The 27,433-nt window shown below is 29.7% G+C and overlaps 1 protein-coding gene across 1 annotated transcript in view; it reads left to right on the top strand.

Moving 5' to 3' along the window:
• The first annotated feature begins 13,507 nt into the window (after positions 1-13,507).
• The window catches only part of LOC123296399 (ecdysone receptor), a 213,806-nt gene continuing 199,880 nt past the window's right edge, over positions 13,508-27,433 (top strand). Inside the window, exon 1 of the mRNA XM_044877864.1 lies at positions 13,508-13,672. The gene's annotated coding sequence lies outside the window, so the exon portion shown is untranslated. The remainder of the gene's footprint in view (positions 13,673-27,433) is intronic.

Here is a 27,433-nt window from a genome sequence, read left to right as displayed (position 1 = left end):
GTAAGGGAAAGATCGATAGAAACCCATGGAACATTCCAGAATATTCGAGAAAGTTCTAGAAAATTCGATAGAAATCCATAGAACATTCCAGAATGTTCGAGAAAATTCTAGAAAATTCGACAGAAACCCATGGAACATTCCAGATTGTTCGAGAAAGTTTGATAAAATTCAATAAAAATCCATACAACATTCGAGAATATTCGAGAAAGTTCTAGAAAATTCGATAGAAATCCATAGAACATTTCAGAATGTTCGAGAAAATTCGATAGAAATCCATGGAACATTCCAGAATTTTCGAGAAAAATCGAAAGACATTTGCGCCAGTAGCGCCATCTAGTGAAAATTGTACTATTGACAGTGGCGCCATCTATTGAAAATTATTAGAACTATTTTTTTAATCTATTTTCTATGAATTCCTAGATCATTTTTAATTCCACCCCCACCAAACTCCCTTATTCACAATGCACCCCCACCAAACTCCCTTATTCACAATGGGAGCCTAAGGGCTACCCAATGACATAATCCCCTACCGAAGGTCAATGGTTAGTTTTAGGGAAAATCGGGGACATACAAACAAACACTCTCTTTTTATATATATAGATGAGTTGCTTGTGCAAACTGTGGGAGAGATAAAGTACCTTAATATTAAAATACCAGTAGTTGAATAATGATGGAGATAATTTCGTGATAGGTCATTTAATATTGAAAATATATATTAGGCAGAAAATTTGTAATCAAGATTCCGTAAACTCTTATTGGTTATAATAGTATAGTTAAGAAGCTGGTATGCATGGAAAAGTTGACAAAGAGCACCGATTTTAATGAAACTTTTTGTAACGTGTTTATAGGACCCCAAGGAACATTTTGCCAACTTAACCTAGTTATAGGAGGTCATAGGTCTCTAGCGGGAAGCAAATGTAGATAAGAAATTTATTGAAATGTTTATTTTGGCTTAAAATTGTCGTTGTGATTTTTTGTCGTTGAATACCAATCCAATGTCAAATTACACGGAAATTCTACTCTTTGGCATAATAACGGCAAACTAAGTAAACTGTAAAACTTTGTTGAATTGTTATAAGCAAACTGTTGAACGCTGATTACGAATCTGATGTCGGATTACATGGATTTTGTCTCGTCTCCCGAAAATATGCCATTTTTAAGAATTTCACTTTTTTTACACCAAAAAATCGGCGAACTAAGTATTCATCGTACAAACTTTGCTATAGGGAATATTTTTAGTCGCTTATTACGAATCTGATGTCAGATTACATAGATTGTTCACGCCTTCCGAAAATTGTCCAAAAATACCTGCTAGATGACCATTTTAAGCATGGTAAGCATTTCAAAAGTTTTTTATGGCTACAAAGGTCTCCCGTTGGAACCCTATGCCCTGTGCACACATTATAAAAAGTTTCATTATAATCTGTCCTGTTTCCCAAATTTTCCACTTTCGAAATTTCCGACTTATTCATCGTATTGTAAGATGTTCTGGAAAGATAGTGAATAATGACGTCAGCAGCCGATATGGTAGATAGTTATAACTACCATATCGGCTGCTGACGTCATTATTGATTTTCTAATACTAGTTATCCCATTTTAAACAATCTAGTTTTTATGCCAATAAAGGTTTTCTACTCTGGGAAATCTAACAGAGGTCTGGAATTAGACCTAAATTCACAAATCGCTATCCTGAAGCCCGAGGAAATCCGAATGTTTCAATATCTTCAAAATATAATTAATCACAATTTTACAAACCCGATCGCGGTTCTAATGGTGAGATCAGATAGCTGAATTATCTCTACAACGATTTTATCCCAAAACTCTTATTCGAAGAAAATTTTGCTGTAGGTACTTTGATTTCGATCATTTTAAATCACTTTAAGCTGGACTTACACACATCTACTACTTTGCAATCTAGCATACATGTGTTAAAATGAAATAGCAATAATAACAAGTGAAAACAAACAATTGACTGAGTTAATTGTTGAAATACCATGTATAGGCAGTGTTGGTAACTCACATTTCACATATGTACATATCTGACATATTTAACTGATATTCTCATATAATGCGCAATCGTTTGTTTTTTTTGACGTCATGTAAATAACAAAAGATATTCACTTTGATATTCCTATATTAATACATACTATAAAATTTGCACCTAGTTAACGCCCTCGTGGGTAAACAGTGATGTTTACAAAAAAACTTAAACTTTTGTTCTATCTCTAACGGTTTACAAGATGGGTCCTACGGACCCAAGACCCAATTGACCTATGATGCTCATTTACGAACTTGACCTGACTTTTTACGTCCTGAGTACGCTGTAAAAATTTCAGATCGATATCTTTTTTCGTTTTTGAGTTATCGTGTCCACAGACGGACGGACGGACGGACGGACAACCGGAAATGGATTAATTAGGTGATTCTATGAACAGCTATGACAAAATTTTGTTCGTAGCATCAATATTTTTAAGCGTTACAAACTTGGGACGAAACTTAATATACTATGTATATTTCATATATACATGGTATAAAAACTTGGGACGAAACTTAATATACCATGTATATTTCATATATACATGGTATAAAAATTGCAACTTCTTACCAATACTATAAAGAAAGATGCCATCATATGAGTTTAAGTCAGTCTGGTATTACTATTATACTTAGTCAGTTAGGCCATCAAGTCCAGTAATAATAAATGTTATTATTATTATTATTAAATATAAATCAGAAGAGAACTCAAGGGCGAATAAATTCCACAAATAAAACAAAATAAAAAAAAATAAAAAATAAATTTTTATACAGATTTTTTAACATAAATGTATATTTTATGATTGTACATTTCAAAAGTTCAACATACATTGAAGTGGGGAGACGGACAAATGTTGAATTTTGTACATTCTCGGATGCGAATGTTTATTTCCAATATTCGCGAATGCGAATGCGAATGTTAACTTTCAAATGAAGCGCTCACAAATTATAATGCATTAATTAAATTAATCCTTATATATTATTTCTACAGCATGTTTTTCTCTGTCCATACCTTATCTTTCTTATTCCTGTTACAACGCTTAGATAAAATCAGGCTAATAATTAATTAATATTTTAACGAAAAAATATATTTTTAAATGAGTTAAATAATAAGTGTATCAGGCAAACATGATTCGAATGTAACAGTTTTTATAAATGTTTTCCTAATACTGAAAAAATCATTAATTAAGAAGTGAATCCACAACTGTAAAGATATTTCAAATGAAACTCTGTTAGATATCTAACAACTCTTTTTAAAACATATTCTCCTAATTTTAATTAATTAACTTTTGATTTTTTTCACCAATTTTCTACGCAATTTGTTGTTGGTTTTTAGTCACGAGTACAGGGTAGTCGTGGGTTTTTTTGACAAAAACATTCGCATCGTTTTTTGCGATGGGCGCCACTTGGCGTACATCCAAGGGGGAACAACTGCATCTGCACGTCGGTTGGTCAAAACAATCAACGATTTTTTTTTCGTTATCGAAAAACATGGTTGCTATACACCTTCAAAAGATTATCTCCAAATATGAGATTAATATTAATAGGAAGGTCCTCTTCATCAAAGTTTTCATTTTTACCTTAATCCATTATAAAGGTATAAACAAGTGAAAACATACAATTGACTGAGTTAATTGTTGAAATACCATGCATAGCCAGTGTTGATTTCTTTATCACTTTATACATACATACATGTGACACATACATAACTGATATTCAAGTATAGAACATATTTTAAATTTCCGTCTATTTGGCGCCCTCACGGGTAAACAGTGATGTTTATAAAAAAATGTTTTAAACAAAAGTTGTTTAATTTTTGATAAGGAACATTTTTTACATTTAAACTTTTGTTCTATCTCTAACGGTTTAAAAAATGGGTCCTACGGACCCAATACCCAATTGACCTATGCTGCTCATTTACGAACTCGACCTCACTTTTTACGTCCTGCTCGATATCTTTTTTCGTTTTTGAGTTATCGTGTCCACAGACGGACGGAAACCGGAAATGGACTAATTAGGAGGTTCTATGAACACCTATAGCAAAATTTTGTGCATAACTTCAATATTTTTAAGCGTTACAAACTTGGGACTAAACTTAGTATACCTTGCATATTTCATATATGCATGGTATAAAAATTCAATGGTGGTACGAGATATCATTGTGACGTCAAAGGTTCCAATAAATCTTGAACAACTCGTAACTAAAAGATTACTTTAAATATTGCTTCATTGAAGTAATGCTACTCAATCATTTATTACTTCTTCTTTTCTTTTTTCTGTTTTCTTTGATAGTTTTGTTAAACTGAGGGTTTATTATTTATAAGGGTGGGGGGGATGATAATAAATCAAAATCAATGAATAACAAATAGCTTCATAAAATACAAGAAAATATGAAGTTCAATAATAAATAGTTTGGCAATGTACTGCATTAGATTGCATGGTATCGTTTCATGAATTATTTCAATATTCCATTACATATTTATTCCATTGAACCATTGAACCAGAGTCACTACAACAAGTCACTATAGCTACATTGTAGAGTTATTATTAATACCAAACACATATAAATATAGAAAATAACATACATCTATCTTTGTTCTTTTTTTGATTTGGTGTAGTACAGTCAAGTGATATCTAGAAAAGGATACTGCTATGATAGTGTTATGAGACTTTTCTTTTGTAGGTGCAATTAGTGTAAATAGTGTACACCCTATGGTATAAAAAGAACAATATATGTACTTCTTAATTCACTTTATTAAACAAAGACAATCAAATATAATTATATATGTTGTCTGACTCTATCAACATACATTATAGCAATTTCACTTTTTTTACTAGCATAATCATTTATATGTCTAATTATCTTGAATATTCTCTGTACTATTTTTAATGTTCCATAATCTCTTTGGATTTTCTAAGAGCTAGAGACTCACTTTTTTAGAGAGATAGAAAAGTCTTTTAATAGGTTTTACGAAAGTACCCATCTCAGATGAAAAGAAGCAGTCATAAGGAATGTGGGAATGTGTAGAATTTGGAAACGAAGAAAAAAAGCATCTTTCCTGATAAAATAAGAACCATTTGAACGATTTTGTCATATTGGACAGATTTTGAAAAACAAAGAAGCCAACAAAAGATTTTGTTTAAACCAACCTTTCAATGGATATTGGGAATAGCAGGCATGCATCTTAAGAGAACAGAAGTGGTTTATGGAATGAATTAACCATTAAAAGAGATATTTTTTATTGGACAGTTCATTCATATAATTTAACAGTGTTGTTGTAAGTTACTATAGTTTCTTGATATACATATATTTATTAAACGCCAAATGAAACTTAATTCAATCCTGTTATCGTCGTTCTATTTTAACTCAACGGTTTTCGCATGAAAAAATGAATTACCCAATATTGGTTAGGTATGATTTTCCATCAAAGAAAACGAAGAAAAAATAAAAATTTCAACGGGTGCTGTATCTCATGTCCACAATAAAATACAATAATACTTTTTATTATCTTGTATCCATAAACAAAGAGATACATATTAATTATACTAATATCTATATTTAGCCATCGTTCTTTAATATAGTCAGTTATAAAACAATAATTTCTTTTTACATAAAATTGATTTTACAGTTGTGTAACAAAGACGTATTGTTTGTATGTAAATAATAATAAATATCTGCATCTCTTTTTAATATTTTTATTTGTGTTATACACAAATTTTATAGAACATAGTATTTTGTTCACGATTGCGCAGTAATGCCAAAGGAGTAAGGACAGCCATTAGACATCATCATGGTGAAGAATGTACAGTATGTTTGATATAACAGTATTTCAGTTGAGTTTTACAGATAAATTACTGTAAATTTTTTATTTTGATTAATTCGGCAATTTGAAAAAGAATATATTGAAATTCTGCTGCTTACATGGTTTTGATTTCCTGAGCTGTAATTCCAGTTACAAATTTTTTTTCGTATCACAAGAAAACTTCTTTTCTGAGACAGTGAATCTATTCTAAAACATTTTGGAGCTTAGACCCTTAAAAAAATATAGTTAAACGGGCTTTTTAAAATTCGAATTATTTTCGAGATACAGCGGAGTTCCTGGTAACGAGATTTGAATTGATAGCCTTGTATTGCGAGCTTCTGGTGCTTCAAAAGAAGGCAAGACAGCTCGATTAGCGGAAATAACTTTGCAAAATATTGCTTATCAAGTAGAAGAAGGCCCAATATATGGATCTGAGATCACCGATTAATCCAAAATGAGTAATATTAATTTCCGAGTTACTATGCCGGAATTGTCTCTCAAAACTAAAAACGCGTTTTTCTTGAAACTATATTTTAGAGGTGAATGACATGATATCTGAAATTCTACTCGACCGATTTCTCTGAAATTTGGTTGGGATTAAAAAAATTTCAATTGAAGTATTTTAAAAAAATTCGAAAGAGTCACAAAAAGGTGCAAAATTCAATTTTTTTTACTTCGGCGTCATTTTGTGATTTTTTTTTTACCGAGGTTCAGACGATATTGATATTTTTACTAATTAAGAATTTTTTTAATTTTTTTAATTCAGATCTCTACAAGGGCTGGAATCGTGTCAACCAAGATGCCATGTTTTTTTTGTAGCCGCCACTTCAACGAACTGTAATTCGAATTTTGTATTTTTCTTGAAGCTTCTAGACCAGATTTATCCCTTAAAACTAAACTTTTAGGATTTAATAAAAAGTGTATGACAAATCTCGCGTTGTTCTTATCGTATCTCTTTTCATTTTCCTCCTTTAAATACGACTTGTTTTAAGTATAACTCCATAAAAACATGCATTTTAAACATTTGTCCTTGAAAGTAATGAAGTTTGTTAAACCAAACGGACTAGAACTGTGTGTGTGTTAGTGAGTGGCAGCCAAGTAATTCATTGCAGCCATCTACACACAATGATAGTACTCATGTATTGTATGTACACAGTCGTTTTGGTTTAGTATGCCGGCAGCCATCTCGGACTGTGTATCACAACTCTATGAGTTTATATACAAAAACATGGTGTGTGTTTTTTAACCAAAAAAAAAGGTACACTGTGTACAAGTTTTAAGAAGTAAATAAATAGTAAACGATACATTGTTATTCTTTGTACATTTTGTACAATTGTGAAATTTGTTTTGTGCTTTTTATTAAATTAGTGTTTCTTTTTTTGTAAGTTTCACAATATTTTTATTCACAAAAATTTACAAGGTCTGTTGTTATGTGTATACAGAAGTGCATTTTTATGTGATGTTTATATATGTGTTGTTCGTAGCATGTGGTTTTTGTTAGTGCAATAAAATGAACTTCGAAATTTGGTACGGTTAAGGAAATTGGTACAAATTTATGTGTGTACATCGTTTTGTATAGCAAAAATTTTGCTAAGGATAATTTCCGGAGAGATTATAAATGGCTCGTAGACGGCTTCTGTGTCGAAAAAATTTAATGATGGATTGAATTTGAGATCTTTCTTAAAGTGCAAGGAAGTCTTCAATTAATCATATTAAATACAATTCACTTTTTTGTGACGTTAAGAGATTGTCCTTGGGTCTGCAAATTACTAGACGGGGATTAAAGAAGAAACTTCTTCTTCACTTAGAATTTCGACTTTCTCAGCTGAAAAGTGTTTCTTAGTAAACAAAGCGAAAGCTAATAAATTTCAAATCCACCTCAAAGCGTTTATCAAGTTGGGAGTCATAAATACAAGTGATAACGAAAATCAAGAATATTGTGACATTCATTTTTAAATCTCCTGGAATTTTATCCATTTTTATAAGAATTCTCTAACAATTTATACATAAAAAATACATTTTTTTGATTGTTCCAATGCTATTGACTTTAATAACCAGATTATCTGAGGCCCTAAATCACATGATAGTTTTGTGGAATCACAAACTTTTAATAAAAAAAATATTCAACACTCGTTTTTTAAATCAATACTTATAGAAATATGAATGGGAACATTGGTTTATTTCTGACAAATAAATAATTAAAGAATAAGGAATTTAAGAAGAAAGAACTAAAGAATAAACAATATGTTATGAAAAGTCTCACTTAGGACAACTTTATAAATGTGTAAAACAGCTTATTTTTGGATCCTGTGAATTAAAACGTAACGTCTACAAACATGAGTCTCGATCGCGACAAAAGAATGGTCTCCATTAATTAATTATGACCAATAAGACTCCAAAGAACGCTTCTGAGCAAAATGACTACCCATAGAACAGAGTGCTTTTGAAAGAATTGAAAAATCTTCGTTAGTTCATTAAGACCAAATAGATAAAAAAAAGTCACCGGTTTAAGTCGTGCTTCAAATATCTCCTCAGCATTCTACTCTGATACTTTTAATTCTCTCGAAAGAAATATGAATTTAAGAAGAACTAACTAAAGAATGAAAAATAATAAACAATATCTTATGAAAAGTCTCACTAAGAACAACTTTATAAATTTGCAATACAGCTTATTTTGGGATTCTGTTAATTAAAATGTACTCTCTGCAAACATGGGTTTCGATCGCGACAAAAGAATCGGTTCCATTTATTAATTATAACCAATGAGACTCTTAAGGATGTATGAGCATGGTAGTGGGGGCACAAATTTAAAAATAGATATTTTCAATTTTGATGATAAATTTATATTATTACTTGACGATATAAGACGAAAAGTAAGATTTTTCGATATCTGGCTTAATTTTTAAAATATCGAAAATTGAAAATTTTCTTTAATTATTTAGCTTTCGATATTTCGAAAACCAAGACACATATCGAAAAATTTTATTCTTATTTTTCGTCTACATTCATGAAGTTATAACAAAATTCATCATCAAAGTTGAAAATAAGATAAAAATAATTTCAATCCTTAATCTATCCTGCTCTTACATCCCTTATATGGACGGTGACACTTAGTTTTTTTCTTTTCTAATTCATTGCTAATATGTTTACTTTCTATTAAAAAGTTTTTTTTAAATTTGTTTTCATTCATTCCAAATGAAAATTATCAAAAACTTCCAAAATATGTCGTTTTTTGAGATTCCTCCATAAGAGCCAATGTATTTTATATCGATTTTTAATGACTTTTTTCTTAAAAATTTGCACGGATACCTAAGCTGAAATTTTAACCACATATTCTTTGAGTAAAAGACTACCTACAAACAAATTTTGAGCCTTTAAATCAAACATTGTTGTCATGCTCATACATCCTTAATGAGTGCTTCTGAGCAAAGTGACTTCCCATAGAACAGAGTGTTTTTCACAGAAATGAAAAATCGATGTAAGTTCATTAATATAAAATAGAAAAAAGTGAGTCGCCCGTTAAAGTCGTGGTCTAAATACCTTCTCAATCATTTCACTCTGATACTTTTGATTCTCTAAAGTCTTTGAAAAACAGCATTCATATTCCTTCATGAAAAAATAGTACCGCACTCTAGGCAATGATGTAAAATCTATGGCTACATAAAAATATTATTCAGTTATTTTAGATCAAAATATATTTGACTTGCACCATTTATATTTAAGATATGGTGTTATATTTTCAATAATAATTTTCTTGATTTCTCATTTAAAAAAATAAAATAACTAAATGAACTTTTAAGGCCAAGCTAAAATGATAAATAACAAATAATTTTTTCCAGACAACGTTTAACCTTCACTGACTGGATTTTGTTATTTATTATTAAAGATAATATACTTTGGTGTACCTCCTTTATAAATGTTTTGTAGCAGCTACCAACCAAGCTATAAGCAAGCAGCCACATTCGAATCTCACTCACTATATATGTTTTTTTATGTTTTTTATACATTATGTTCGATTGGAATTCATTTTTATAAAGAGTGCTTCATGTATATAATTTATGCTTGGACCTTTTTATTGAAAACATGTTTTGTTAGTAAATGTATGTGTTTAGTAGTGTGATGCATATGTATATAAGAACTAGATGGAGGGATGTTGACCTATTTTAATAATGTTTAAATAGGTTAAAGGTCAAATTACATACATGTATCTAAATGTACATAAACTTGATTTTAGAGGGAACAGCTGTTTTTTTATATTTAAAGGGGATTTTTACTTTACGTCATATAAAGTTTGCAAAAATATATAGTTGACCATCGCAATAGAATTAAATTACATTTGAGCTGGGAGTAAGTCGTAGAACTTTTGTAATGCGACCAGATTGATCTATTGCAAATTTTTGCTTTAAATCTGCTCCAAAGATTCTAAGAATCTTTAAGATAACTTCATTACTTTCACTTGAGTGGAGATTAGTCCATCTCAAGTGATGGTTTCTTTTGAGAAAGAGAGAAGCTTTCGCATTCGCACAGAATGTCAGCAAAGATCATGTCTTGTAAAATTGATTTTGGGCATATGCTTATTGAGCTTACTACCACCAGTAAGAAGACTGTCCCAAGGGATTTTTCCCAGCTGTAAACTCTCTGAAAGTTTTTTTCTATAAAAAGGTCTTAATTTGAGAACCAAGAAAACTAGAATAATACCAGTAGTTTCAGGGGCATGTTTTAAAATACAAATTCGATATTACGAAGGACTAAAATTTTATCATTTTAATTACAAAATTCCCAACCATATTCAATATGGCTACACAGTTTATTGTATATTGATATTTATTGTTTTAAGCAACTATAAAAAAACCATAAATAATGGTTGTGTTACATGAATTGTATGTGAATAGTAAAACTTTTTGAAATAAAACACACAAAATGTACATAAATTTTTAATAAGTACTGATTCAGCGAATCCAAAATACAATACAACTTGGTAACCAATTGTTACTTTTAAATTCTTAAGGTAGTACGAGCGCCAGGGCAAGTTAAGACTTGTAGTTTAAATTATTTGTATCTTATTTTCAACTTTGATGATGCATTTTGTTATAACTTCATAATTGTGCATAAATAAATATCGGAAAACTATATTCTTACTTTTCGTCTTATATTGTCAAGTTACAACATAATTCACCATTAAAATTTAAAATATATTTTTTTTGAATTTGTGTGTCCACTACCGTGCTCATATATTTTTAACTAGCTGTGAACTACCCGCTTTTCTGGGCAACATCCCCACTTGCACCCCTCCCTCCACATTTCCTTGCGTGGGATAACAGTTTTGTAATGTACACGTCATGCTCTTTTATTTGATACCCCACTTAGGTATATTTGTAAATATTCGATAATTCCTTCCCACTTTCTCGCTACACCTTTCTACCCTCCGAAGGTTAAAAGTAGATAAAAACAATAGATCTTTGAAGCTGGTTGTATATCGTGTCAATATTTGAGCTTAATCGATGCACAACTTTTTTAGTTTTTTAAGCATATCCTTCCAACCCCTATTTCAACCCCTTACTCTACTATAATATGGATGTATTATACATAAAAACCTTCCTCTTGAATCACTCTATCTATTAAAAAATCCGTTGCGTAGTTTCAAAGATTTAAGCGTACATAGGGACATAGGGACAGAAAAAGCGACATTGTTTTATAATATGTAGTGATTAGCCGGGCACAGCGGGTTTTTTTTTTTTGTTTTCAATAATTTATTAAGATTTTTACTTTAATATAAATAGTTTTTTTTTTAATTTCCACTGACTAGTTTTGGAGAAATCTATGAAAACATATCATCAATCTACCGTTTTCCCGTAAGACCAATGTTAAATATGCCTAATTTGAAGTCATTTATTTATTTAAATATTTGGGTAACCCGCTCCCTAATATTTTCAGGATTGATTTAGACTTTGTCCAACTACCTACACATTAAAAATATCGAGCCCTTTATTCAACATTGCCCTAGCGCTCGTAGATCCTTAAGTCAGTGTTTAATAGTAAAATCATATTATACTTACTTAATTTTTTTTTTTTTTTTTTTTTTTTTTTGCGGACTTTTGTAAAAACATATTGTGGCAAGCAATGGATGGCATTGTGCAATAAAATATAATAATAATTGCAATATAGAATTATTTTATATTTTATAATCATAATAATTAATGTTCTATCAGCAAAAATATTTTTTTATTTTCATATTTCCATTGACAACTTAAACAAAAATTTATTTCTGTTCAAAATAGAAATTATATTTTACTTTTATATACTTAAAAAATTGTTTTTTTCTTTCAAAATTAATACGAGTATTTTATTTTACCTTGCAAAAGTTAGACACAGAAAAATCTAAACTTAGCATGATTCTTCAATTAAAATTGTTGGGATTTTGCATACTACTTTACTAGACTTTGCTTATCTTCTAGCTTTGTAAAATCCCATTCTCACGCAAACTTTCTGCTTCTGGCTTGAGGTATTTCCAGAAAGCATTTGCCGGTAGAATTGCCCTATTTTTTTCCACAGACCGAGAATAATGTTAGTTTTGAGATCCCGAAGTTGCAGAAAATCGCAATTTCGTGGGTCAAAGCATGTAAAACTCACTGTCCTCTCAGCTATATTTTACGATATTAAAAAATTCTCTCGACAGTATTGAAAAAAAAAGTAGGTGAGTTGAAAGGAATGTTTTAGAATTTTGATGTAATAATTATCTCGTGTTTTAAACGGCCCAAATTTCTGAAACTTTGAGATTTAATAGTAAGCCCTATTCTTAGTCTGTGAAAAATATTTGTTAAACTGTTCTGCCGAAAAGTAGATTTTACAATAGTTCTAGCATAGGAACTGGAAATAAGTTTTATTTGGCTATATAATGTTTTAGTAACCGAACACGAATGTCCTGCCACTAATGGCTTGTACGTGTGCGGAATTCGATAATGAATACTTAATCCATAAAACACTTTTGTAATGCCTTGTAATTCTTCTTGACATGAAGGCAAACTTAGTAAACTTGACTATAAGGCTTTGTTAGATGTTAAGGTTTTTAAATTTTTTGAATAATTTGAATATCATTTCATTTTCTGTTTCAGGTCACCAATTGTCCGCCTAAACTTTTCTGGTAGAACAGGTGGTCGTCTTTCCAAGGATTAAAACCTTACGATGTTTTAACAAAGTGACTATGACGTGATCGTTTGTAAAAATTCCTTCTAGTCAAGCAAAAAAACCAACCTCTTTATTAAAAAAAAATACAGTAAAACCATTTTCTAAATGCGGGCATGTGCAATATTTGTGTTTTAGTGTTGAAGTGATGTATATATTTACAATATGACCTAACAATAATTGGCCAATGATTTTGTACTCTTCAAAAAAAAAATTAGTTTTTAAAAAGTAAGACTGATATTGTGGTGTATAATTTTTTTTATTAGTGTGTACATAATTTTTGTGCGTGAGTGTATTATAAAAAATAAAGCTTTCTTAATACTTTTTTACCGAAAATTTGTTGAAGTAAATTGTTATTGTGTTGAGTAATTCAAGAGTAGACTTAAGCTCTAAAAAGAAAAACGCTACTTAAAGATTACTCACTACGGCTTTTTTTTTCTACTCTTTGAAACTTACTTAGCTATACGTGAGCGCGTTTTTATCTTAGCTTTGCTGTTTTTAGAAGAACAAAACGTATTTGTTAACAATGTATTTGATCTGTTAAAAATTAAAAAAAAAAATTTGTTATGTGAAGAACCCAAAGGATTTTAACCATTAAAGTATAAATTCATATACGAATCGACTTTTTTTTTATTTGGCTGTATATAAATAAGGTAAGTTGATTTTATACAAAATATTTTATTATTGTAAACCACCTTCCCCTCTGTCCTTAAATACAGACAAATTTTATCTCATTATTATAAAAATCTAAATAGTTGTTTGAAAGATTATCTTTAAACAAACCCAAACCCAAAATTTTGTTTGCCCTAGAGTTTGAACTCTAATAAGTGGTAGATAAGCAATTCCTTGATAAATTTGGCCTGTCTCCCTTTGAAAACCCCTCTTTAAAAGGGGGAGATAAAAAATTTACAGTTTCATTAAAAGATGGAATGGTAATTTTCTTTTTGTTATGGTTGTTAGAGTGGCTGTTGTCCTGGGGTGTGACACATTTAGGCCAGATGGTCCGTTGTGATACCGAAAAAGGGTTGGCCCAGCCCCGGCCACTACTCCACTACCTTTACGAGCTTTTTATAAACGGATTTCAGGTCTGAAAGGTCGTCAGAAAAAGACTGGCTGAAGTAAGTCCACCTTTTCGTGGCCAAAGCTGAGGAGTGACAGAGAGATGATACATTGTTTCTTCCTCCTCTTCACTGTGACATCTCCTGCAATACACTGTTAGGCCTAGGTGTTCTGCCTCCAAATATGGCCTTTCTTCGAATAAATTTCAATAAAGGTCAACTTGTAATTAAGTCTGGTCACTATGTTTAAATATAAAAATTATTTTGAAGAGACCTTTTACTAATCTGTATGACCTTGAGAATTTTGATAAGATTTGATTTCCTGTATTTAATTGATTTAGGAATTAAACAAGGTTACCTAAATATTTTTATTAACTTGTTTTCAGTTTTATGAGTTTGAATTAAATTATCCGCTAACTAATTGAAATTAAGTTAATGTAAAAATTTCATGTTCACTGGTGTTCATTGTTGATATGTTTTTGCTGGAGTTCTACTGGCACAAATTAATAGCCATGCGAATTAATTTACTGTTAATCATAAAAAGAATTTATTTTTAAAGATTGAGACTTAATATCAAAAACTATTTGCAACCATAATTCAGATGTCTTTTTCTTCCAATTTGCAGTTGCGTTGCAGTTGGATAAAACTCTAATCGCACAAAGTACAGAATTGTGAAAATTTTTTTTAATAAAAAATATTTTTGTAGTTTTTGATCAGTTTTGAATAAAAAAGTACTCTTGTGATTGTTTTTTCTAGAAGTTTAGACATTATACCTTACGCTGATAGTTTTTGGACATTCTGTGTCGTTGATTACCGATTCATTAGGTGTTCCCTTCAAACCCACCTCACACGGAATTGAAAATAAAATACTAAGGCGGAACTCTTTCTTATTTAGACAAATAAAAAATAGTTTTTACAACAAAACTACAAAATAGAAAAAGATTAATTACCAGATTTAAATAAAATTAAGAAACGAATATAAATGTTCTTATTATTTTAAAACGGAATACCTTGTAACGAGAAGGGTCCTCCATTAAGATTGTACAATATTTAAAATTAAATTTGACTAAAAAGAGTTTGTTTTTCTGACTGTCTGTGAACACGTTTACTCAAAAACGAAAAGAGATATCAAGATGAAATTTGTATAGCGTGCTTAGGACGTAAAAAGTGAGGTCCAGTTCATAAATGAGCGATATAGGGTGATTGGGTTCTGTAAACCGTTAGAGATAGAACAAATGTATAAATGTTTGTTTGAGACATTTTTTCGTAAACATCACTATTTACCCGTGAGGTCGCACACTAGGTTAGAAACGTGATAAGGTATGTATACAATCATCATGTATATTTTAACTTTATACGTTACATATATTATGTATGTGTTTGCTTGTTTATAACATAACATACTATATCCACGGAGAAGAAAGATACTTTTATTACTTTGTGTGTAAGAGTAGCTATCTTTATTTACTTACATGACGTAAACAAACGATTGCGTAATCAACATTATCTATACATGGTATTTCAACAATTAACTCAGTCAATTTTTTGTTTGTCTATACATTGCTTGCATTTGCTATACATGTCCAATCAACCTCAGTTTTAGTTTACAAGTTCGGATATTCTTAATGGAAAACCCATTGTTTTCTTATCAACATGTTGGTATCACTAATCTACCTTGTAAGTTGTAACTATTTTTTTAAAAGGATTGTTATAACTCTTGTAATGTTTTTTTTTAAGTATAAATGCATGATCCGTGAATAAAACACAAAAATAAAATTTAACATTGCGTTAAGGTCTTTAACCTTTAGATAAGTTACGTCTTCTTTAAGATCTAACAGGTAACCATCGAATAGAAATAAATATGTTATGGTTTAGTTTTTTAGTTTTATTTCATAAAATACAATAATAATAATAAATAAAATATATTATGACGTAACAATAATGTGAAACGAATAGCTTGAATGTTTTATAAAACATTATGTATAACATATAAAAATATATACAGGATGCATCATCAAAAAATAACTGCCGATTTCTCGGATTAAATGAAAAGTTCATTATAAATAAAACAATTGGGTATTTGCATGATTTTTTTTTTTGCTTTATTAAAAACTTCATATAACAAACAGCTTTTAAGCAAAGTTTTGTTTTTTCTCATTCTAGCAAAACAGAATTTAACATGGAGTAGCTATGATATTGCATATGGCTGATAGACACATTGATGGAATTGTTCTTATCGGATCTCCCTGTTTAATAATTGTCTTAAAAATGCTTATATCATGCGTATTTCTTGGACAATTTTAATTTTATCATCTTGCTTAGGGTTTTTTTTCATATTTTGTTAAGAAATTCGAAAAATAAATTTCATGCAAATTCTCAATTCATTGGAATGTACGTACACGGAAATGCATGGCGTTTATTACAATGCTGGTATCGTATAGGAACAGATACTCAAAAAGTATCTGATAATACTTCAATCATATCGTATCAAATCGTATAAAAACTTGGGCGCCACTTACATTAGTAAATAGTAAGTTGAAGTCAACAGTATGGTCTTGAGTCTTAAACTACATTGAAGGTGGTGCAATGCTATTTGTTTTTCTCGATATGGTTTTTGATGCGTTTACAAATCCGTATTATTGAACTACGATTCTATTCAGTATAGATGTAAACGCTATGTTTGTTGTCACTCTGCTCGCCACTCTATTATTCTTAACCTATTTTGTCATTTTAATAAATATTGCTGTGTATACCATTAGAAGCATCAGTGATATTACAGTCTTAAATAGTACTATTTGTCATAAGTATTAGGGAAATCACCACTAGTCAGTATGGGCCTGCCGCCATACTTACATCGTCTTATGTGTCCCAACTGTTTCTCATATTCTGATACATTTCATAGTAAAATCATCATATATTCAAAATTTTATAGCAAATAAAAATCATCCAAAACATATAGTATTGCGTTCTTGTGTGTGGATATTTGTAGCTTAAATTAATGATCCACATATTTTTATGAATATAGATATCGCAGACGCTTTCGATGTAGAGTTTTCTTTTTATTGGATCCATAAAATAATTTTTTGTATTCAATGATTATTCTTCAGGTATAAATTCTTTTTATGGCTGGATGAAATTATTGTGTCATTCACTTTGCAGGTAAAATATATGGATAGTAAAAAACTGTCGTTCTTGAAGTAGTTGATGAGTGTAGTTTGTCTAGCTAGAGGCAAAGAAGTATTTACGTCTAATAACCGTAATTCTATAAACTTTTCACGTGTAAAACTCAGCACGTGTTTTTTTCTCGTATGTGCATTGTTTAATATTTTATTGATTTGTGTAATCCTTTTTGGAGTATAATGAACTAATTTCACATATCAAGAAACACACACATGTGACCTTCAACTCAAAAACTGATATTTTTTCGTAAACAGTGTAAAAATAAGTTTTTTTCCTTTATAGATAATTTTATAGTAAGCCATGAATAAATTGAATAGATGGGATTTATTCAATAGTTCAGGAGCTGTCTCCTAAATATATTTTAAAAGCTATATAATACCTAAATCAAAAACGGTTTTTCTATTTTGTATTTTTGTCTTCTTTCGCTACATGGAATGAAAAAGAGGCTTCTTAGTCGAAAGACAACTAAAATATTAAACATTTTATGTGCCACCAAAATGAAGCGTCTCCAGAAAATGGCAAAAAAAAATCAAATTAGATTGATTTGATTTCGTAAAGTGTTGTCTAGCCTTAGTTGAAAATTATAATGCAAGTAATTTCAATCGCCATTTGAGTCCTGTATACACAGTAACAAAAATACTAGATTGAAGTAAGCGTGTTAACTCGGCTGATGATATTCGTATTATAAATAAATATTTCTTGAATCAAAGATCTCAATACTTAATTCATGAAAATAAATATTTGACTACTGAAGAATTTTCTTGAACCAGGAAAAAATTTACTTGCAACCATGTTAGGAACATATTTCCTTGTAACTAGCACTTTTTCGCAGTGTATGAAAACAGAAAATAGAAGTTGGTTTTTGAAAATTTTTAGAAGTATGCAAAATATGAACAAATTACTAATTAAACAAAGAGGAAGATATAAAATACATATAAAACTTTGTTTTGCTAAAAGGAGATGGGAAACAATCTTTGAATGCTTATAACTTCTTCGTTTTTTAATCAATTTTAATTTCAATTTCAAATCTTGTCGTGGTATCAAGTCTAGTTTAACATTTTTATATGCGTATAATGGCAAATTTGAAATTAGACAACTACCGTAGTAGGATGAGAACTGTTTCGCCTACAGCTTTATTAAACTTTTTTGATAGAAAGTCTTTTCTTGGATATATGTAAAATGATTTTTTTTTGCCTGATAGCTTCTAGACTAAAATGTTATTGACACATTTTATAATTTTTGTATCTAAAATTAGACAAAATTAAATATGTTTAACATTCAGTTTATTTGACAATGATACTTCATTAATTTTTTTATTAAACGAAGATAAGGAAATGAAATGAGTATAAAATTTAGTTCCGTAATTTATAAGTATCTAAGTATCTTAATATATATATTTTTTACTTCCCAGTATAGAAAGTTATTGTAATGGGTCCGATTCTCGAATTCTTTGATTTTAAATTAAACAAGTGAAATTTGCCAAATATAAAAATCCACGAGAAATTTCTCGGGTACAGAATTACCTTTTACCGTTCATCTGTTTAGGCGCTACGATGCCACAGACAGATCTACAGACAGACACACACATAGCGGTCAGAGTTATATCATCCCTTTTTTTGGTTTGGGGGGCTAAAAACTAAAAGACACTGCTTGTAACTATTTTTTAACTCGAAAAATTTTCAGAATTCAACCTTCGCGCAACCTGAACAAATTTTTTTCTTGTTATAACTGATTTGACTTTAAGAATTTAATATTATAATTCTATGCAAATAAATTTTAACTTTAAGATATTTTAATTTATTGAATATTTTTGATGCCATGTAGCGCTTAACAAAATTCAAATCAATTAAATTACAAATCCAATTTAACCTTGTATAGGAGTAGTTATGTATAATGACGTCATTATAGTCATTATGTATTATTGTATTGCTAAATGGACTTGAAATCAAAGAGTTGTGGGTGGTTTTGATTGTTAGTTTTAATCAAAAAAGGTAAAAAAAATGGCATTAATTGTTATTTAATGGTAATTGAAAATGGTTTGTTTTAACTATTTTCAAAAATGAAATAATTACTATATTTTATTGAGAACAGGCTTATTAAAAAAAGAGTAGTGGTTTAAGAAATAACTTGGCCATTAAAATGTCCATTTAAGGCGGTACTCTGGACTAGAAGCTAAATTTTAGGCAATTTTCAAACTGATTAACAATAATGAAAAATCTTTTTAGTATCTATTTTTTCATATGATGATATTGACATTTCCAGAATACCAAATAAAAATGTTAAAAAAAAAATTAAAACTTCGTCGAATTACTGGTCAGAGAAGTGGAGGCTACAAAAAAAACGATGAATGCTGGTTGACATGATTCCAGCCCTTCTAGTAAGCGGAAACAAAAAAATTTGAAAAATTCTTAATTAGTAAAAATGTTTCTATCGGCTTGACCCTAGACAAAAAAAAATTAAAAACAGACAAAAGGGACAAAAGGGAAAACAGACTCGTTTTAATTTCAAGGTATCAAGAATCGTTCGTTTCGTATGTTATTGAATAAAATTAATACAATGTTGTTTGATGTTTTTCTCTATTAAAATAAAATCATTGCTCTCTCAAACATATAATTCATTTGTTTGTAGTTGTTCCTCTCTTAAACCCCGCGCCGACCCAACTCAATCTTACATTTACACCATCTTCTGTATTTATACTTCAAATATAATAAAATAAATAAAATTTATTTTATAGATGCTTTACAGGTTGTAATTTTTAGAATAGTCGATGCTCCGTAAGGCTTATGATAAATTAGTTGTTGTTAAAAACAACCCTTTTTACATGGTTGTATATAAAGAAGTCGTAGTAAAAGTTGGTTTTTTAGTCAATAAGTGATTTTAAAACTGTTTTACCATTTACATAAAAATTTTCTTCAATAATCCTCAAAGTTTAAGCTTGAAAATCATACCAAAATTAAGAACTTTGCATAAGAATGAAAATCTTTTTTTTGGGCAAAAACACTGATTTTGATTATTAATTTCTCATAAACCTTTAAGAGAATCGATATGAATTTTTCACAAAAGACGTATAAAAGGATGATTAATTGATAAATAAAATTTCAAACTTCTTGGATCTTTTTCATTTTTTCGATATTATGTGTAGATGTAGATATACAGTTGTTAAACATACAACCTGTATTATATTATTTTTAACATTGATGCTTTATACTTTATAGGTATTGCAATGGCATTGAATATTGTTAGTTTTCTTTTTAAGTTTATTTGTGCTTCAAGTATTTCAAATACATTATTTTTATAGAAAAAGACAATAGAAAACAAAACAAAACAAAAGTACAAGTACAAGTACAAGTACATTGTACAACTTACAAGTGACAAGTATATGAGGGTGGTGGGTTCAAGATATATAAAACTTAAATATACAAACATTGAAAAATAAAAGTGTGAAGGTCTAGATGATGTTTATAAAATGTTGACGTTCTTTTTTCTTTTGTACACAAGTGTACAATGTAGTTTTTGTACAAACTGACCGCAAATTGTTCTTCGGGTCGTTCTGATCAAAGGTCTCACGGCCTCAACATTTTTATTCACATTATACCCCGCACGATTAGATAAGAAAATAGATTTCTGTGAAACTTTCTTAAACCGCCCCCAAAATGTTCTTCGAATCGTTCTGATCAAATGATCTCACGGCAACAAAATTTTTGAACGAGTAGCTTTTGAGCTACGGCCGATCAAAGCTACACTTTGACTTCAAAACTTTTCAAAAAGAAAACATACAAAAAATTTGTTTTGACGCTTTTACGATATTTTTAGAGCATTTTATTACATTTACGTCATACTAATTGACTAGTATACGGTACTTTAGAGCATTTTATTACATTTACATCATACTAATTGCTTAGTTAATTATACAGTTGACTACACAACAGACGGACTACTCGAAGAAACAATAATTACTTTTTTCATGTTTTTACCCGACTGGTTTTTTTCCATTTTTTTACTCGATTATGCGACGCGAAGAAGTGGTAATGTGTTTATCAGCCTGTATGTATGTGGCACATTAGAGACCAAACGCGTGAGCCGATTTTGATGATTCTTACGTTAATCTATTTGGCTTAACATTGCGAGTGCTACTAAATATATGACCGTAATTCAATATGACGACCACCAGAATCCATATTGTGAAAAAGAAAAAACTGAAAGTCGACAAACTATATTAAGGTGGAGCATCATTCAATAGACTCACGCGTTTGGTGTCCAGATGGCCAAATGAAAGTCGACGAACTTTAGTAGCACTCAATCTGTATTCAATATTTACTTTTTTAGTAAACACCCCTTATCTTTTTTACGTACAAGTACCTTATTAAACATTATAAATATGTAATACATGTTACAATAAAATATAATAAATACAATAATATAATAATAAAATGTATAATAATATTACGTAATATGTGAAAACCTTGAAAAAAATATCATCAAAGTATATTCTAAAACATACAGAACACAGAATAAATTCTAAATAGTTTAAAATTTATATCTCTAAATAAATTACATATATAATAATAATAATTTTTTATTGTATAATTTTTTTTAAATAATTTATTTACATTTTTATTTTGTGTGAATTTTTTTAATAAGTATCTAAAATCTTTGTATTTAAACGAGCAATTCTTGTATATAAACTTCATCTCGGAAACGGCTGTAAAGATTTTAATAAAAAATAAGTGAAAATAAACAATTGACTGAGTTAATTGTTGAAATACCATGTATAGACAGTGTTGATGACGCTATCGCTTGTTTTTTGACGTCACGTAAATAAAAAAAGATATTCACTTTTATAGTCACACGCACATAACTGATATTCCTATATTAATACATACTATAAAATTTACACCTAATTAACGCCCTCGTGGGTAAACAGCTATGTTTACAAAAAAATGTTTCAAACAAAAGTTCTTTATTTTTTTATAAGGAACAATTTTTACATTTAAACTTTTGTTCTATCTCTAACGGTTTAAAAGATGGGTCCTACGGACCCAAGACCAATTGACCTATATTGCTCATTTACAAACTCGACCTATCTCTTTTCGTTTTTGAGTTATCGTGTCGGCAGACAGACGGACAGACAACCGGAAATGGACTATTTAGGTGATTCTATGAACACCTATACCAAAATTTTTTTTCGTAGCATCAATATATTTAAGCGTTACACAAACTTGGGACTAAACTTAATATACTATGTATATTTCATATATACATGGTATAAAAATACAAATACGGATAGTATTTAACATACAAAATTTAATTAGATAATTGACAACGCTGTTGAAATACGGAAACTACGAAAAACAAAATAAGTCCCTACGGAAGTTAAAATACCATGAAGAAAACACTTTTAAAACTAATAGTATTTCTTATTTACTGTCACAATCGTTTGGAGGGAGGGGATAGAGGATATTTGTGAGAGGGAATTTTTTGCTCAATCCTTTCGGCCAGATACTATTATAATTAAAAGAGCTAATTGTTTATAAACAGTAGCTTTTGAGAAATTGTGTCAAGTTTATTGGTTTAAAAACAAAATTATTTTGATGGAAATTACATTTCTTGGATACAATGCCACAAAATACGAAGAAAATGTTTTCTATGGTGTAGAATCAGTAGAAATACTAACCATAAAAATTTTTGTATACATTATACTATAAACAATAGCTACTTTCTTTTCACAAAAAATCTTCCAAATGAGATATTTTTTTCAGTTAAAGTGAAATTCCTTGTAGCAATGATAACAGCATTTATTAAAGCCTAAAGGTGTTTCTAGCGTGAAAGCACATGTCGACAAAACATGCTGGAAATACTTAAATAAACAGTACGGAGATACTTTATAACGCGCACCCGAAAAGTCATAGTAAAGAAATATCATGATATTTAGCGCAAAAGGAAAGTAACATTAGAATAACAATATTAATATTCTTGAGTATTTACCAAACTTGTGGCACACACTATACATCCGTTTTAAAATAATATATCTATCTTATTCTAATACACTTATAAGATAGTATTCACTCACTCTTATACACACTGTACTCACATATCTGTAAATGTATGTGTGAGTCAGTTTATTTTAATTTATGTATACTTAAAATTTCATTCAAAATTTTATTTCAATTCATTTATCAACGTCATTTTAAAAATACATCACAACACATTTATTATTACAAAATTTAAATTTTGTTTTTGTACGTTCTAAAGCTAGCTATACTTGTGAGTTGAGCTACACGACGAACAAATAAACATCAGATCGACCCGGACATGTTTGAAGTCGAGTGCTGTGCGAGTGTGCATGGAAAATTTATTTTTTGTATTTGTGTATTATTATTTAGACTTTTGTTATTAATTTTTTTACCTGTATAAATCTTTATTTACCGATTGTAAGCTATCTCCTTAGCTATATAAAATATATGAAGTAAGAAGAGTTTTTATGGACTTTCTTACGTGTAAAACAAAGAAGGAATGTGTACTTGGGTATTGTATGTGTACAACTTCAAGTGTGAGTCTGACCGGCTTAGTTTATGCACACACAAATACAATCCCTTTGTTTTATACATAAGAGCGTCCGTTAGTTCTCTTATTCATCCATACTAATATTATAAATGCGAAAGTAACTCTGTCTGTCTGTCTGTCTGTTACTCTTTCACGCCTAAACGGCTGAACGGATTTTGATGAAATTTGGTATGGTGATAGATGATAACCTAGAAATGGTCATAGGCTATAAATAATCACGCCATCGTTCTTAGGGGGTAGGCAGTAGACAGATAACTAAATTGAGTTAGTGATTTTTAGTCGTTTTTGTTGGGACTTTTGCTCTTTCACGTCTAAACGGCTGAACAGATTTTGATGAAATTTAGTAAGGTAATAGATGGTTACCTAAAAACGGATATAAGATCAAAATGATCACGTCATCGTACTTAGGGGGTAGGAAGTAGGCAGAAAACTGAATTGAGTTAGTGATTTTTTTATGGTTTTTGCTGGGAGTTTTGCTCTATCATGCCTAAACGGCTGAACGGATTTTGATGAAATTTAGTTAGGTGATAGATAGTAACCTAGAAAAGGCTATGGAATATGGGGGGAGGGGTGAAAGTGGGAATGTTGCCCAGCAAAGCGGGTAGTTCACAGCTAGTATAATATAAATGGCTCACGATATGATTTACAAATTGTATATAAGTGAAATACCACTGATTGATTCATCGCGAGATCTCTTGAACTATATACACCATTGACTTCAAATTTAGCACAGCTACAGAATTTTTGAAAATCTAAATCCTGAGGTGGTGAAAAAGGGGATGATAATTTGTACATGGCAATCCCATGCAAATAATTGTATAGACAAATATAGATTAATGTGTGCTATAATAATAATGTTACTAAGGTTTTCTTAACTTCATGTATTAGTTACAAAAAAAAATTCGAGTTATTCTTCTCACAAGTAGTATGTTGGGATTGTTTCTTTATAAATCAAAAATCTGAAACTACATTTTATATCCATATATGCAATATGCATAAAACTCAAAACTGCAGGCAGTGTACTGGTTTCTTACACACTGTGTTTATAAGGAAGGATATTTTGCAATTCTGTCCTTAGGGCGAGCAAATGGGACATACAAATTTCCAAAAAAAACGCAATATATAAAAAAAATTTCGTTCAAAACCAAATAACATAGAATGAATATCTTGAAATACATCTTGAAAATTAATAGCTCCAGTTTTTTTAAATATACATTTCTACACCACGTCCTTTGACGTGGGTTGGTAAATGTTGCGTATAAAAGAAAACTAACTGACTGACAAAACAACACACAGCCAAGCTCTTGGGGATAGGACCGTAAAAATTTGCCTGTGGGTTTCTTTGACACTATAGATAAGCACTAAGGAAGGAATTTAAAAATTTTACTCTTAAACTGGTGAAAAAGAGGATGAAGTTTATGGTTACATTATAATAGATCTAAACGAAAAACTACAAAGCCGATTTTAAAAATTATTTTACCAATAGAAAGCTAGCTACATTATCAGCAAGTAACATGGGCTGTTTCAAAAAAATTAAGGTTCCAAGATAAGTGATGGAAAATGAAGTGAAGGTGATAACACAATAATCTTAGTTGGAAGAATCTAAAATGGAAGTTGCCCAGCGAAACATGAGGTCTACATATAAAAATTAATCAATTTTAAGCATATCGTGCAAAAAATGATAGGAGAACCCAGCTATGAAAATTTTCGTAGTTAAAAAATTTGTTAGGCAAAAGCTTAGGACAAATTAAATTCGTTATATTACTTGAAATATTTTTTGTGTAGAAACTTTTTTTTCGTCGCTAAATTCACAAAAGAAAATATCCCCTCAAGGTATTTTTAATTAGGTAATATTCGTTGATTGGTTATTCAAAGATCAAAAGATAACTATATATATATGTATAAGATATTGATAATTAACACAAAATTTCTTGAAAAGTTATTGACAACACGTTGAATATTGATGGATAATAACAACGACCTGTTTTCAAAATGAATTATATTTTTCCGTTAGTTTTTGTTTAAATAAATCATTTTTAAGTTTAAATAAATAATTATTGTTTAATATTTTGAAATGAATCATTTCTACTGTTGTTCTGTGTAGTTCAAATAATTCGCAAAAGCAGAAATTTGAGACTTGCTAATTTTCATTTGAAATAAAAATTAGCACATGTAGTAGTTTACTTTACATATTAGCAACTTAAAAATATTCGTAGCACAGAATCTGCGTTAGCTAAGCGAATTCTCTCAGTGATTAAAGAAAAAACACATTTTTCTTTATATCGAATATTGCATTTTTAATTTTCCAAGAATTATTATTTCGAAAACTAAGATCTAGAGAAAAAATCACAAGAATACTTTTTTGCTAAACATTGATCAATAAATACCTAAATACATAAATATTTTTTCAAAATAAAAAATATTATATCATTTTTGACATCTATTAGGTAGGATCGATGAACATTTGAATAATTTTTGTCAAAATTTCATCATCAGTACAAAAGCAATAGCTCCATTTCCTTCGGCATTTCGCTAATAACAACCCATAATCAGTTACCATAATGAATAGTGTAAAATACAAAAACTGTCCGCCCTAGCAACATCAAACATTATCTGATAGTTACCGAGATAACGCTGGAAATCGCTCCGAAATATACCTATTACACATTTCTCGGTCTTTGAGTCGAGATACGGTATCACGCAAATTTGCTGAGAAAAGAACTGATGATTGATAACACAAAAACTCAGGAACGTCTACCTGATTATCATACTGGAATTGAAAATATGATAATGGTATAAACACTTAGCTTTATATAACACATAAAATTGTTTTGTACTTTGTAGTCCAAATGTTAATAAAGCGTTTTCTTATTAGGTTTCTTAAACTTTTATATTTTATTGCTATTTAATATTACTTAATTTATTTTTCGACAGAATTTAACGGATTTTTTTTACAGGCTAAGAATAGAACTTATTAAATCCCAAAGTTTCCAGAAATTTTGACCGTCGTTTATAACACGAGATAATTAAGACCTAAGTAATTTTTATAAAATGGCGTGGAGCTATTTTTTTTTCTAAATCATTTTTTTCAACTACTCTACTTTTTGACAATCAAAATAGCGAAATCTGCAGCTCAGTATCTCGCGATCTAAACGACCAATAATTCTGCAACTTCGGGATCTCACAGCTATCCTTATTCTAAGTCTGTGAACAAAAAATAGACCAAATCTGTCGATAAGTGCTTTTATGTTCGAAATACCTTAAGGTAGTACTATTGGTAATAGACTTTACATTCAGAATTTAATGAAACTTGGCATAGTTGTCCATTATTGTATCATATTTAACCAGTTACATTTTTAAGGGCCTTCAGAGAACTGAAAATCTGAACGTACAGTTTTGTGAAATAAAATCTGTGATTTCCCATTTAGTTTAATCCCAAGGATTAATGTTAAAATATCTTTAAAATATCTTTTTTTCAGTTCTCTGAAGGCCCCTAAAAATTTAACTGATTAATTATGATATAATAATGGACAATGACAAGTTTCATTAAATTCTGAATGCAAAGTCTATTACTGATAGTACTACCTTAAAGAAATTGAAGAATTATTCCAT

Source organism: Chrysoperla carnea, chromosome 3, assembly GCF_905475395.1.
Source record: "Chrysoperla carnea chromosome 3, inChrCarn1.1, whole genome shotgun sequence".
In the NCBI taxonomy this organism is placed as follows: Eukaryota; Metazoa; Arthropoda; class Insecta; order Neuroptera; family Chrysopidae; genus Chrysoperla; species Chrysoperla carnea.
Note: the sequence above shows the minus strand (reverse complement) of the source record. Positions and strands in the feature narration are given on the sequence as shown.